Genomic DNA, 16387 nt, shown 5'->3' with positions numbered 1-16387 from the left:
ATACAACTCAAATTAGTACTCCTAAGACATTTTTAAAAGTTATGTATAAACTTTTTTTGTAGTTTACTAAAAATGATTTTAATAAAAATCCCAATTTTAAGATTTTTTTCAAAAAAAAAAAAAATTCAGATTACCCCACCCTACCCGATGAATTCATTGTACTATACGCTGACCCTATCCCTAACACGAATTTATAATATTCATAACGTTATAAATTCAAGATAGCACTGGAAACTTTTTTGTAAGATATAGAAAAAGTTATCGTTATATTTTAAAATAGCGTTTTGAAAGGTTCTCGGAAAAAATCCTTCTGAGAAAAAAAAAAAATTAAAAAAATATTGCTCTGAAATTGATAGATTGTCTGCCCAAACCAAAACTCTCAGTCAATTTAACAGCACTCCTCGCATGTTCGACCAATTTGTCAGTCGATGTTTGTACAACTCCTTGTATGTTCTGCCTATTTGTCAGAAGATTTATGAAAAATAAAGGATTAATGTTCCACTTGTATTATAATATAAGCTAAGCATAACGCAAGAAAGCAAAACGTGTTTTTACAGAAAGAAAAAAAAAAACTGATAATAAAATAATATATAAAGTTTTTTTTATAATATGGTTTTTTATCAACAAAACGCTACTTGAAAAATAATTGTCATTAAAACCAATATGGCACCACGATCAATCGAGGAGATGTTTAACTATTTAAAGTGTGATATTTATACTTTTGAAGAAATTTTTTTGAAAAATATTGAGGAAATTTGTTCTCATCCAAAAGACTTAGTTATCTCAAATATGAGCCCAATCTCAGAAAACTCAATTCGAAACCTTCGAGAGCGATTATTTGCCGAAATTGTTGAGGCAATTTGTGCAGATGAACTTATTGAGGTAAACATAACGTTAGACCTTACAAATCCTGTTGAAAAGAATCTTCGTAAAAGATATAAAACAAGTTTATGTTTAGAAGATATTTATATACTCTCAATAACATTATGTGAAAAGCAATTTCACAAAGAAATCGTTGAGGTAATTATCTCAACAAAGAATGTGGTCACTCTGTCCAGTGATAGATTTTTAAGTGAATCAGTAAAAGAGTTGTTACATATTTCAAAAGAAATTCAAAAGGAAAATAAAGAAATTAAAGAAGAACTCATACTGTTGAAAAAAAAAAAAAAATTTCCAAACTAAAATTATTGAAAACCTTAAGATAGAAAACAGACATTCGGAATGGAATATAAGTTTCTTACAGCCGTGTCAAATATCGAAATTAAAGATCGATGGTTATTCGCAATGTGAAAATAAAATTACCAACACAGATGCTAAAAAAAATTTAACTCAAAAAATGCATGATAAGCCTCTTAAAAGTTTTGAGTACAAAGCGCGACTATTAAAAACATTCGCAAATGTAGTAGCTCAAACTCACTCAATCACAAATCGACCACAAATCGGTGGAATACTGACCACAAATGTTAACGAAAAAACCAAAATCGATAACAAACTACGCGCATCAAACACCAACAATGACGAAAATAATTTTACTTTAGTGTGCCGAAATAGTAAATCTAATCTTCAGAGCCCGTTTTCGGAACAAAAATTTCTGAAAATAAAACAATTGCAGGTGAAAGAATAATTCGTAAATTTGACATTTTTGTTGGAGGGGTAAGCAATCAAATCAATGAAGAACTTTTTAAAAACTATTTAGAAACAGAAATAGGAATCACCCTCTTATCTGTTATATTGAATAAAGAAAATGAATATAACAGATCGTACAAAGTTTCCGTAAACAACACAGAAAAAAATATAATATTAACCCTGCTTTATGGGATAACAATATAATAGTTAAATATAATTAGGACAATTTAGTGATCACTCTAAAGTATTTGTTTTTTCGATGTTTAAGTTATTTCAAGAAATAAATTTTTCTTCTGAATAAAAAGCATAAAAAATTACATAAATAAATCAAACTACTCCTATAATAGAAATGATTGAACCTAAAAAACTAATGGTATTTCAAGTAAGTAAACTATCTGGAAAGTCTGCATACCTTCTAGACATTCCTGCTAATCCTAAAAATGAATTTTAACTTTTGATTACCAAAATTAGTTTATATTAATTAAAATGCAAAATACAAAAAAGATACATGTAATTAAGATGTAAGAATAAATGGAATTTAAATAAATTTTACTTGATTTGTTTGAAATTATGCCTATAATTTTATTAAAATAAAATGGTCCTAAACTTTCCAAAATTTGGTTATCTATAAGTTTATAAGTAATTTTATACCCTAAAGGACTTAACTTTTTAGAAAAACGTAATTAATTAAAATATCAAAGTATCAATTGTTAATAAAAAATAAATAAATATTTTTAAAATAATTGACAAAAATAATGTTTCAAGTTTTACTTAAATTAGTAAATATTATTGTAGCTATAATAATGCCTAATATACTAAGAAAAAAAGGTAATAATTTACTAATATTGTAAGCGATATTAGGAAAATTATCTTTTATAATTATGAATTGAAACATGTATCCAGAAAAAATAGAAAACAATGTTAATAAAGTTAATGAAATAATAGTTTTATAATCGCTTTCATGAATATTAGAAAAATTGTTTATATTTTGTTGTGGATTGTTAATAAACGTATAATAAATTAGTCTTAAAGAATAAAAAGCCGTGATAAATACAGCACTAATACTAATTCAAACAGAAAAAGATAAAAAATTTGAAAACAATGCTACTTCAACAATTAAATCTTTAGAATAAAATCCTGATAAAAACGGTAACCCCAATAGTGCTACGGATCCTATAATTATAAAAACAAATACCAAAGATAGAAAATTTTTTAAAGCACCGTATTTTCTCATGTCTTGTTCATCACTTATAGCCTGAATAATGGATCCTGCGCTAAGGAATAACAATGCTTTAAAAAATCCATGATTTATTAAGTGAAATAAACTTAGGTCATAAAAAGAAAAACCACAAATCATTATCATATAACCCAATTGACTACAAGTAGAATATGCTATTACTTTTTTTAAATCATTTTGAACCATTCCTATAGTTGCTGAAAAGAAAGAAGTTAAACTCCCTATAATAATGATCAAGATTAATACAGTAGATGAGAGTTCAAATATAGGTGACATTTTGATAATTAAAAATACTCCAGCTGTAACTATTGGATCTGCATGAATTAAAACCGAAACTGGAGTAGGTCCTTCCATTGCATCAGGTAATCACATATGAAAGTCTAATTGCGCAGATTTTCCTAATACGCCTATTAGAATGAAGAATAATGGAATATAAAGAATAGAAATATCATTAGTAAAGGAAATTATGAATATGTCATTAAATTCAAATGATCCAGTAAAAATTCATAGATATATTATTCCAATTAGTAATCCAATATCTCCTAATTTATTTATACCCATTGCTTTAATTGCTGATTTATTAGCTTGTATTCTAGTATATCAAAAATTAATTAATAAATATGAGCATAATCCAACCCCTTCTCATCCTATAAAAAGTTGAATTAAGTTTGAACTCGATATTAGTACGATCATAAAAAAAGTAAATAATGATAAGTAAAATAAAAATCTTGATAAATGAGGGTCATCCTCCATATAAGAATAAGAGAATAAGTGAACAAAAAATGAAACAGTAATAACTAAGACTAGCATATTAATGGTTATTAAATCAAATTTTAGATTAAATGAATTGTTTAATAGCCCTGAATTAAATCAATTTAGTAAATTGTAATATAAAAAGTTATTATTAAAATTAATTTCATAAAAGACAATTCAAGAGTCTATAAGTGTTATAATAATAATAATAATAATAATAAAAGAAATTAATTTAGCGCCTTTATTACCAAAAAATCTACCAAATAATTCACATAATATGCTATTAAATAAAGGTAAAAGAATTATAATTAAAATCATGTTATAAATTTAGTATATAAGTTAAAAAAGAGATAAAAAATTTAGGATTCAATAAATAAAACAATGTATAATATAAAATAAAACCTAAATAAATAGAATTCAAATATAAATTATTTTTATTCAAAGAAATAATATTATTTCAAGGAATATAAAAATTATTATTTTGAAATAAAAGTATTTTTATTATTCTTAGATAAAAACCTATTCCAATACAGGTGATTAATAAACATAAGCATCCTGCTATAATATAGATATAATTTATCAACGTAGCAATATAAGAATAAATTAATTTAAGAATCCTAAAAAAGGAGGAATTCCTGCTATAGAAAAAATTACTACAACTAAAGCAATTGTTAAAATTTTATTATTCATTAAGTATCCGCTTAGTACTATAATAAATTCTATGTTGTTTCTATATAACACCAATATGGTAATTATAAATAAGTTTGTAAATAAATAAATAAAAAGGTATAGTAAACAAATTTCAATACCTATTATATTATTCAAGCTTAAAGATATAATAATAAATCCAAAATTAGAAATACCACTATAAGCTATTAATCTCTTTATTTTAGTTTGATTAAATCCAGCAATAGTTCCTATAATTATTGATAGTGCTCCTAAAAGCATAAGCATTTCAAAATTATTATTGAATTTTAGTAAAATAATGAATATAGATAATTTACATAAAGAAGATAATAATAATATTAATACAAGATCTGATCCTTCATAAATATCAGCAATTCAATAATGAAAAGGAGCTAAGCCTAGTTTAAATAAAAGAGAAAAAATTAATATAGAGTTACTAAAAGAATGAAAAGAAGATGAATTATTAAATATAAAATTAAATAAATTTAAATCCAATAAAATTAAAATTTTAAATAAATAAGCAACACCCAAGAGAAAAAATCCAGATGAAATACTGCTTAAAATAAAATATTTTAAACTTGCTTCAAGACTTTTTATATTATTCCTATTAGAACCGATAAGAATTAATAAGGAAAAAGTTTGAATCTCTACATAAAAATATAGTATTATTAAATTATTAGACAATATAATTATTATTATTACTGATAACAAGATAAAACCATATAAGATTAAACTTTCTAATTTTAAATGTAAATTATTTAAAATAATGATAAATATTATTACACTAATTCACAAAAAAGAATTTGTTTTAACAAATTGTGTAATTATAATAAGTGAAATTATTAATGGTATTAAATAAAAAAAACTATATTTATTTAAATATAAATTTAATATAACAAAAACTACAAATGAAAATATTAATAAATTATGATAATCAAAGATCATGAAATATATTACAGTTAAAGAATCGAACTTTAATTATACCAATCTGAAAGAGTTAAGAGCCTCATCAATATATACATATGTATAAAAACAATCATACAACATCAACAAAATGTCAGTATCATGATGCAGCTTCAAAAGTAAAATGACGAGAATTAGTAAAATGAGAATAATAAATTCTAAGTAAACAGACTAATAAAAATATTGTACCAATAATAACATGAATTCCGTGAAATCCTGTAGCTACAAAAAAAAATGGAACCATAAACTGAATCAGATATACAAAAATTAGATTCTAGATATTCTAAAGCTTGTAAAAACGTAAATAATAAACCTAAAGTAATCGTAATTATTAAACTAAATAAAGTTTGATTTCTGTTTTTTTGAATTAGACTATGATGACATCAAGTAACACTTATTCCTGATGATAAAAGAATAATAGTATTTAGTAATGAAATGGAAAAAGGATTTAAGGTTATTATTCCTAAAGGAGGTCAATTTATTCCTATTTCTATAGAAGGAGAAAGGCTAGAATGAAAAAATGCTCAAAAAAAAGAAAAGAAAAATAATATTTATGAAACTATAAATAATATAAAACCTAGTTTTAAACCTGTTGGAACTAATTTAGTATGAGCCCCTTCTAAACTGGGTTCTTTAAATATATCTGTAAATTATAGAACCATGAATAAAACTATCAAAATAAAACTTAATAATAGAGGATAATAAAATCCTTTATGAAAATAAGCAACAGTATTTAAAGTTAAATATAATACACCCATCGATATACAAAATGGTCAAGAATTAGGATTTACTAAGATTAAACTATCTTTTAAATAAATTAAACATAAAAGAGTGAAAACATAAGCTTGAATAATTAAAACACCTATTTCTAATATAATCATAGATATTATAATCATTAATGGAAATAGATTAAAAAAAGAAGAAGAAAAACATATCATTTTAAATATAAAATTAGAAAGAATAGCTAATAAAATATGACCAGCTGTTAAATTAGCTGCTAAACGCATTCCTAAAGCTATAGGTCTAGAAATATGACAAGCTAATTCTATGAATACTAATAAAGGAGAAAGACCTAAAGGAGCTCCTGTTGGCATAAACATACTTAAATAAGAACCTTTAAAATTAAAAAATTAAAATATTATTATTGATAGTCATATAAAGAATGATAATCCAAAAGTCAATGAAATATGAGTAGTAGGGGGTAAAGTAAAAATAAAAAATTTTAGTAAATTAATTGATAAAAGATAAAAAAAATAAAAGTTGATAAAAACAATACAAATATCTGAGGATTATTCCTAAATTTTCGTTCACAATTTGGAAAAAATGATTAATAATCATTTCAAAAAATAATTGAATTCTCGAAGGAATTATAAAACTAAAACTTAAAGCTATGAAAATTATAAATACAGATAATACTAATATTAAATGAGAATCAAATAAATATCCAAAATTTTAATAATTAAAAAATGATCAAAGTGAGAAGACATTATAGTTTTAAGATATTACATAATATAGAAAATTGTTTAAAATTATTTTTATTTGATTCTAAGTTATTTGAAATAAAATTATTTCTTATATTAAGAATTAAAAAGAAATTATAAAATCTTAAACTTAATAAAATTATTAATAAAAATAATAATAATAATAAAACAAGATAGTGATTAAAATATAAGGATAAATCCAATTGAGACATTTTAAGTTTTGTTAATAGATCAATTTATAAACTTTTCTTGAGAAACAGAATAAATAGAAATAGGCATAAAAGAATGATTAAGACCACATAATTCTGAACATTGACCAAAAAATTTACCAGGTCTATTAATAATAAAATTTAATTGATTCAAACGACCTGGAATAGCATCTATTTTTACACCTAAAGAAGGAACAGTTCAACAATGAATAACATCAGCACTTGAAACAATTAATTTAATTTTTGTATTAACTGGTAAAACAAGATCATTATCAGTTTCAAGCAATCTAAAATCACCATGATTTAAATCTGCGGTAGGAATTATATAAGAATCAAATTCTATGTTTGGTGAAAAATTAAAATATTCATATGATCAATATCATTGATGACCAACTATTTTTACAGTTAAAGAAGATTCAACATTTTCATCAATAGAGTATAATAAAAATAAAGAAGATATAGCTATAATAATTAATATAATAGCAGGTATTAATGTTCACACAACTTCAATAAAGTTATTTTCTAATAAAAATTTGTTATAATTTTTGTTTACAATTACAGAAAATAATAATCACCCTACTAATACAAGAATAATTACCATATAAAACATAGTATCATCATGAAAAAATATTAAGTTATTACTACAAGATGAGGCACTTTCCTGAAAAGAAAGTTGATTTGCTTCAGGAATGTCTTTATAAATAAAATTATTAAATAATAAACAAGTGAAAAAACTTATTAAAAATATTAAATTTTTCATAAACAGAGGGTATTGGATTTGAATAAATACTAATAATTTTGAAGACTATTTGATCTACTTAATCTACCCTCTTTATTAAATAATTACTTTAAACTTTTAGATTCTTTCAAAATTTTTTTATTAGTTTTTTTAATTAACTAGATGAAACTTTCGTACTAAAAGTCTAAAGTAATTTTATAATTGTAGATAGAAACCTTCCTGTCTTGCGACGGAATGAACTCAAGTCATGTTAGATTTTAAAGGTCGAACAGACCTACCCTCAATAACTACTGCATTATTAAGATATCTTAATTCAACATAGAGGTGACAAACTTTGTTTTTGATAAGGACTCTAAAACAAAATTATCCTGTTATCCCTAAGGTAGCTTTTATTAATTAATCGTTACTTATTGTTTGTTATAACAACGGATCATTATAGCCTACTATAGTAATTGTTGAATTGTTTAATTATACAATAAATAAATTTATTATATTGCTTATTTTTGTTATTTTTAAAATACAGTCGCTCCAACTAAACGACCAAACTTTCTAATTTTAATAATTTCTTATTATTATTTAAAAAAAAGTTTATAGTAAAGCTCTATAGGGTCTCTTCGTCTTACAATTTTAAATAGCATCTTAACTATTATTTCAATTTAAAATTTTTTTTCTTAAGACAGTGAAAAATTCGTGTAATCATTCATTCTCTCCATCAATTAAATGACAACTAATTATGCTACTTTATTACAGTCAGAGTAACTGCATCCATTTAATATTATTTAAATTAGATTATAATTATTTTTATATCATTGGGCAGGTTTCACCTTCAATATTTTAGAGGGCTATGTTTTTGGTAAACATTCGATATTTTATTTTGCCAAGTTCCTAAAGAAAGAATTAATTTATTATTTATCCCAACTTGATTTAGATTTTTACAAAATGTGAATTAAAATTTTCTTGAAAAATATATTAATATATTCCTTATAAATTGAGAAGTTGTATTACCTCAATCAATTTATTAAATTAAGAAAAAAATAGGATAAATTTAATTTTACTAATGCTTATATTATTACTCTTTTAAAATTTTCATAATGTATTAAAAGAAATTTCATTACTATTTTCCACAAAAATGATAATAATTGACTATATTATAAAATTATAATTTTTCTAAAGTAAAGTTTTACGTAATTTTTAAAATATAGCTGATTCTAAGCTTATTTACTTTTTGTCTAAATCATTTCTAAATGTTTATAAGGTCCATTGATGTTGGATATAAATTGTTTTTTACTCGTTAAATAATCTTTGTATTAAATAACTGTTTTTTTTAAAAAAAAATTACTTATATAAATTTCATGAAAAACCAGCTATCTCTTAACTCGATTAGTTTTTCACTGCCAATTGCAAATTATCCAAAATTTTTTATCATTTATTGGTTCATTCTATAAATTATTCACAATTAGATCGTTAAGTTTCGGGAATAATTAACTTCATAAATTATTTAGCCTTGAGCTTGCTAATTATTATTTTATAAGCCCATTATACAAAAGGTAAATGATTTTCATTTTTTAATATAAATTATTTATTAATTTCCTTCACAGTACTAGTTCTATAGATATAACCAATCGTTTTATTTTGTAAACTCAAAGAAAAAATTATGATTTCAATCGCCTTTACTTTCATAATGTTATTTTATAATTACTAAGATGTTTCAGTTCATTTTAAGTTTAATCATTTATGAAAAGATTATAACAATATTATTAATATTATTCTTATTGATTATTCTATTTTTATAATTTAAATATTTAATTTAAAAATAAAGAGAAAGGAATCGAACCCTTATATTCTGGTCATGAGCCAAATAACTTTCCATTAGTTTACTCTTCCTCTTTTAGAAGATCAAATAATTAAAGTTCCTCAAAATTTTCCTATATAAACACTTTTAGCGAACTACCCTTTATAAACCACTCAACCCATTAAAAATAGGGAATACAAAAAACTCTTCGGTTATCTTCTCCTCTAAAAGAGGATCACCCATCCCCCCCCAGTCCAGGGGCAGCACTGGCGCACCCCCTGCTGTGGCTAACGCAGGGGGCCCCGCGCCGCACCAATATAATAGTTAAACCATACCGAAAAAAACGTTTATATACTAACATATTTCAAAATCTGGAAACTAACGGAAACCAGGAAGATTCTTATAGATTAAAATGGATTCAGGGAATATTTTAAAGGAAGATAAACTTCCAACAACAACATTTAACTTATGTACGTTTAACTGCCACGGTCTAAAGTCCAACATTTAGTATACCAAATCGTTGATTCTCTCTCATGACATAACTTTTATATGTGAACACTGGTTATCGAAACTAGAACATTTTAAATAAAAAATATCTATAAAAATACCCATTTTTCATTTTTCCACCAGGCTAACAATTATGAGCAGGGTCGACCGTTTGGCGGAAACGCGTTTTTTATTCGGAAACATTTGTTTCAAAACATTATTATTCTTTATGAAGATGATCACATCTTCGCAATAAATCTTTAAAAAAATCAGACTAATATTATCATTATTGGCATTTATCTCGCGCAATAATCAAACATCGCTGGAGGAATACAAAAGTCCGTTGGATATAATTTCCGGTGTTATTAATAACTACGAGGGTGTTGCTAAATTTATTGTTCTTGGGGACTTTCAATCTTTTCCTCACAAAATATATGATTTATTAAAGAGAGCTAGCTTTACGAAAAATAAATACTCCGTGGTTTTATCAGATTTTATTAAGTCGAATGAACTTGAATTAGTGGACGTAACAAAAGGCTCTGGACCTAAGATAACGTATCACCATAATACATTACCAAACGCATCTTACATAGATCACATAGCTTTCTCAAGGTATACGTCTCTTCTGTACTCAAATTGTTTCGTAATTCCTTTTTTATCTCAAAATATGAGTGATCATTTACCAGTATCGATTGAAATTGGAATTATCGGAAAATCTTCTCAAGAAAACAATCACAAAAAATCAGAAAATTACAGCATTCCAAATTAGGCCTGGAATAACAATATTTTTTTACAACTATATAACAATTGCTTAAATATTAATTTTAATCGTCACAATTTTACGAATGAAAATTACGATGAAGAACTTATCAAGGTATATACTGTTATTACAATATCTGCATCTGAAGCACTTAGTCAATATTTATTCGGGAAAAAACCGTCTTTGCATTCAAAATCTTGGTGGACACCCGAGTTAAGCCGCAGTAAAGATATTTTTTCATTTTATTTTAAAAAATGGCGGGAAAATGGGTTCCTAAAAGATTTAAACTCTCAAATTTTTATACGATACCAGATGGCTCGAAAAAATTTCCGCAATGTTGTCAAAAAAGCTCAAAGCAAAAACCTGTACAAAGAATACATAAAAATCGAAAATTTAAAAAATACAAATCCAAAAAATTTCTGGAATACTTTCAAAAATATAAAAAACGATGCAAACTCGAAATTGTACACCATAAATAATAAAAAAGATAAAGACTCAATCACGAAAGAATTTGCCAACAGTTTTGAAAATCGATTAAACACTAAAGCAATCACATATACCTCTACAAATTTTGAAATTCCACCTTGTACAAAATTCGACGAGGTAATAATATCAGATGAAAATATAAAAACGGTTATTTCTCGCCTTAAATTAAACAAACCCAAGGACGCATTTGGAATCTCAGGTGAACATTTAAAGAATGCGAGCTGTGAAGCACTAACAGAATGGCTCAGAAAATTCTTTAATTCTTCTATTATTCATGGGCAGACCCCAAAATCAATGTCTACATAACTCATAATACCACTCGTAAAATCATATAAAAAATACTTAATTGATCCAAATAATTACCGCGGCATAAGCATCATTCCAATCTTTATGAAACTAATGGAATATCTTATCCTACTAATCTGTCCAGAAATAAAAGAAACTTATCCTCTTCAATTCGGTTTTACAAAATAGCTCAACCCTACACGCCGAATTTGTTATTAGTGAAACGATTAAACACTACAACAACAACAACTCACCCGTCTATCTCTGTTCCCTCGATGCTGAAAAAGCGTTTGACAGCTGTAACTGGGACATTCTGTTTGAGCGACTCTATAATGATTAAAAAACTCCCTCTATATATTGTTAATACCATATCATCATTATACTATGAAAGTAGTGCTTCTGTTTCTTATCTAGGTTGCAAATCATATCCATTTTATCTAACGCAAGGAGTGAGACAGGAATCTATTCTCTCGCCTTATTTGTATAACATTTACACTGAAAACCTACTAGATACCTTACAAAATGAAAGCATCGTAGATATATTAATCAATAGAAACTATACGGGTGTTGTAGCATATGCTGATGATATTATACTCCTTAGCTCCACCCTTTCTGGCCAACAAAAGCTTCTTAATACCTGTAATATGTACACACACAAAAACTGTATAAAATTGAATGCTGACAAAACCGAGTTCTTGCTCACCGGAAAAAGCAAATTAAAAACTGCACAATAATTCTCAACCACCAAAAAATAAAAAACTTCATGATAAACTTAGTCACCTAAGTTTTACATGGGATACAAAAAGTTCACCTTTTGCCTCACTTAATAGTTTAAACATTGATCACCGAATATCTAATTTCCAGGCAGTAATCTAAACTTTAATTCAATCAGGAATCCGTTTTGCTCACCCAAACTCCATTCTCCAGCTATATAAAACTTTGGCTGTCCCAACTCTAACATATGGTCTTGAGCTTTGTAAACATAAAAAAGTATTAACGCAAAAGCTTGATATAGTTGGAAGAAACGCACTCAAGTCACTCCTCAACGTTTCAAAACATAGCAAAAATTATATTCATCCCTTATTCTTTATTGAAGATATATCAATAACTATACAACAAAACAAGCTCAACTTATTTATTCGCCTGATGAACAATAAAAGTACATTTAATATTATTAAGTTGCAGCCTGAAAACAAAACAGCCCCACAACCTTTTTTAGATAGTATCAAGGGTTTGTGTAATAAACATGAACTAAATCTGGAGAAAATAATTCAAAGTAAAAAAAAAATTTAGTTCCTGAAACGGATCTTCAAACTCTAAAATGTGCAGATGAATGCTGGAACTCAAAAGAACAAAGAACAATCTTCAAGGACATTCTTGAAAAAAATATTCCTAGATGATAACGTTCAAAAGAAAATCTTGAAAAAAAAAAAATAATAATAAAAATTCAAGGATTTTTATAATTATCATGAATAAAACTCTAATTTACCTTGTATAATTGTATAGTGGGTGTTTAATAAATATATAAATAAATAAAAAATATGTATGTAAAAAATATTTATTTTATAAACAACCATGATATTGATATATATTATTTTATGCGCTGCAAAAAAAAATCCAGGGGGATTTTTTCCTGCAACCGTTTTAAAATTCTCCCACGAGATATGAATGATAAAAAAAGCCTGTCAGCCGCACATAAACGAAAGAAGACAGAAAATTACGGAGACTAACTTTAAACCACTTAAGTATGATTATTGATAGATTTTTATTTAAATATGTTGTTGTTCTTTTCTTCATTAATATGAAAATCTAGATTATTTAACAAAAGAGCTAAGTTAATATTAAAAATTTCAATGTCTTTATCAGAATTTCATTAAAAATATTTACTTTTGAAGTTACTTACAACTTTCTTTAATATATTTTATGATATTGCAACTGAAATTTTATCATTTTAATTTCAAATTACGTTCAGGTTATAACCAAAAACGGAAAATTTTGTCATTTTTTTTACTATATTTTAATCATTTCTTTTTTTTTTTTTAATCTCTTTTTTTGTTGTTGTCTTTTTATTAAATGCTTTTTTTGATGCTACGGATATAACGGAAGCGTTACTATTGGCGCTAGGTGATAAGGCTAATTTATGCCTTCTTGTTTTTCCAGCCAACTTTTTTTTATTGTTGTACAGTGTAAACATTTTAAACGGCGAAAAAAACTCGCTTTTAAGATCATATCCGTACCGTGGTGGTGATGGTAATAAGAGAGGGCGGGGTTGGGGGGTGGCGTGGGAAGGTTGTTAGGTGCAATTGACCTCCTTTTTTTTTTTTTTTTACCAAGTTCTCTTGTTTCATACAAGTTTTCTCATAAAATTTGAGCTAGATTTTTATTTGCTATTCTAAACTACCTTTTTTGAAAAAAACAAACAAACTCTCTAAACATTTTCACGGTACAGACTCGAAGATATTATTTTATACACCAAAAATCACAGTTGTTTTGAGGTGTGAAGTTTTAAATAAAAGTAAATGTACTTTAATTTACGAAAGTCGGTATAAATCATAATATTTTTGTTATTATTTTACTTTTTTTAAATTGGTTTTTGATTTTTTATTCAAATTTTAACAAATGCGAGCAAGACTCTCTTTCAAAACCAGCGAATCACATTACGCATATCTGGTTTCAAAAAATGCTTCCGATATAGGATTCGCCGGTTTGTACGCTATTATTTGCTAATTATGTGCCACCTTGCTGTTATCATTAGTTACATAAATAGTGACATACCATTTTTGGTATTAAATATATTAAAATATATGTATTTTTACATCACAAATCTGTATAATTAGATTTTAATTATTACACATTTGTGATGTAAAAATTTTCTTATTTAAATGGTACTGTTATAACAAATTTTTTATCTGCAATTACTTCATTGGAGATGACATATTTCAATGAATATGATGTGGTTTTAGTGTTGATAATGCTACTCTAGGTAAAGTTTCAAGTTTGCATTATTTATTTTTTAGTGTTTGATCCAGTAATCTCCTTGGTTATTTTATAAATAAAAAATCTATAAATATTACAGAATATCAGTGAAATAGAACTTTATCATATTTAATATTATTTCGGCAAAGTTCTATTTCACTGATATTTTGTTATAAAAGTTATTGATAAAAAGAAAATTTTATGCTAATTTATTAGTATAAAACTCATTTTCATATAATGCCAGAGTGATTCAGACTTTTTATTTGCATATGAAAAACATTTTCAAATCAAGTCAATATAAAATCTATAAACACCCACACTTTAGTGGCCAAAAATCTTTCCCAAAGTTTAATTAAAATATCTCGGAATCAAAATTGACTCAAGTCAAGTCCTTTTCCCCTCATCTTAAAGACTTAGCATTGAAATTGTGTAGATCTTATGGGATGCTAGCCAAAATTTGCTATGTCAATTATAAAACTTTACTCAATATTTGCCATGCAATTTTCAGATCACATATTAGATATGCTTGTCAGGTTTAAGAACAAATCTAGTCTCATGCTTTTTAAAAGTTATCTAACCTACAAAACAAGGCTTTAAAAACAATACTCACACTTTCACACAATGCAAGAGAATTTTATGCTGATTAAGAATCGTAAAAAAACATAGACCTGAAAATTTGAGGAAATTACTCTAATTTGATGTTGAAGTTTGAAAAATTATACTAAAAATGCTAATATCGCCATCTTTATAAAACGTCTTTTAATCGGTTTTAGAAATCAATCCTTTAGAAAATCTTTTTTTTTAATTACGCAACCCAGTTTTTATTGTCGTCATTATTGAAATTTATTTAAATTCAGTTAAATATTATAATGAGTATATATTTTTTAAATAAAAAATCTTTGATACAGCTTTTTAGATGTACATACATTGACTGAGAAATAGGGATTGGCGCAATTAAAATGTACATTCATTGACTGACAAATAGGCATTGGCGCAATTAAATGTACATACATCGACTGACAAATAGGAATGGATGCAATTAAATGTACATGGGTCCAGGTTATTGTTTGGGTCAGAATCAATTAGAAACTAATGGGTTTTGCTTTAATTAGTTTTTCTTTGAAGTGTTAATAAAAAAAGGGCTGTTTTTAAGTCAACTAATAAAAAGAATCAACTAATAAAAAGAATCAACTAATAAAAAGAATTTTATTTGAGTATGAAGAAAATGGTGATTATTAGCGTTTTAGTGTAATTTTTTAAACTTCTACATCAGATTAGAATGCTTCCTCAAATTTTCAGGTCAATGCTTTTATAAGATTCTTTATCAGTATAAAATTCTCTATCAAAATCAATCATAAAATGATAGGGGTAGGCAACTGAAATAGTGCCACACATTCACCAATATCATTCTAATTCTGATATACTTTACCTTCTAAAAATATTCAAATTATGTGATCTTGTTTATCTATTAAATTGCCTGTTGTCTGAAATAATAAACAAGTAAACCTCTCTCTTTCCAATTTTTTCACCACTGCAAAATGTTCTTGTAATTATCTTTGATCTTTTAGTAACCTTAAATTATCATCTCAATTCATTGTTCAGTAAATTGTGAATCACAAACCAATGCATTAAATCATTTCACTATTAAAAAACTCTTTGCCTATTTGTTAGAAAATTATTGTGGTAAAATTTTTTGGCCATCATGGATCATTATTGCTATTGCTATTGTGATTATTACATATTAATATTATCTAATATTTATCTGTGATATTTATCAATATTATTGTTATTGGTATTTTTACTATTGTTATTGTTATTACTAATCAGAGCTGTTAACAAGGACAAAAGTAGCAAGGCCAAGGCCACATGTTACAAGACTAAGGCCAAAAGTCACAAGGCCAAGAGTT

The 16387-nt window shown here is 25.7% G+C and overlaps 1 protein-coding gene and 3 pseudogenes across 1 annotated transcript in view; 1 reads left to right on the top strand and 3 right to left on the bottom strand.

The window, feature by feature from the left end:
- Positions 1-2093: 2093 nt before the first annotated feature.
- Positions 2094-3229, bottom strand: LOC136079376 (NADH-ubiquinone oxidoreductase chain 5-like; annotated as a pseudogene).
- Positions 3230-6039: 2810 nt separating this feature from the next.
- LOC136079375 (ATP synthase subunit a-like) lies at positions 6040-6753 on the bottom strand (annotated as a pseudogene).
- Positions 6754-6978: 225 nt separating this feature from the next.
- LOC136079374 (cytochrome c oxidase subunit 2-like) lies at positions 6979-7717 on the bottom strand (annotated as a pseudogene).
- Positions 7718-13980: 6263 nt separating this feature from the next.
- Positions 13981-16387, top strand: part of LOC101238321 (MFS-type transporter SLC18B1) — a 90816-nt gene continuing 88409 nt past the window's right edge. Inside the window, exon 1 of the mRNA XM_065796192.1 lies at positions 13981-13999. The gene's annotated coding sequence lies outside the window, so the exon portion shown is untranslated. The remainder of the gene's footprint in view (positions 14000-16387) is intronic.

Source organism: Hydra vulgaris, chromosome 04 (assembly GCF_038396675.1).
Source record: "Hydra vulgaris chromosome 04, alternate assembly HydraT2T_AEP".
NCBI classification, from domain to species: domain Eukaryota; kingdom Metazoa; phylum Cnidaria; class Hydrozoa; order Anthoathecata; family Hydridae; genus Hydra; species Hydra vulgaris.
The sequence above is the reverse complement of the archived record's forward strand: the minus strand, read 5'-3'. Positions and strand labels throughout refer to the sequence as shown.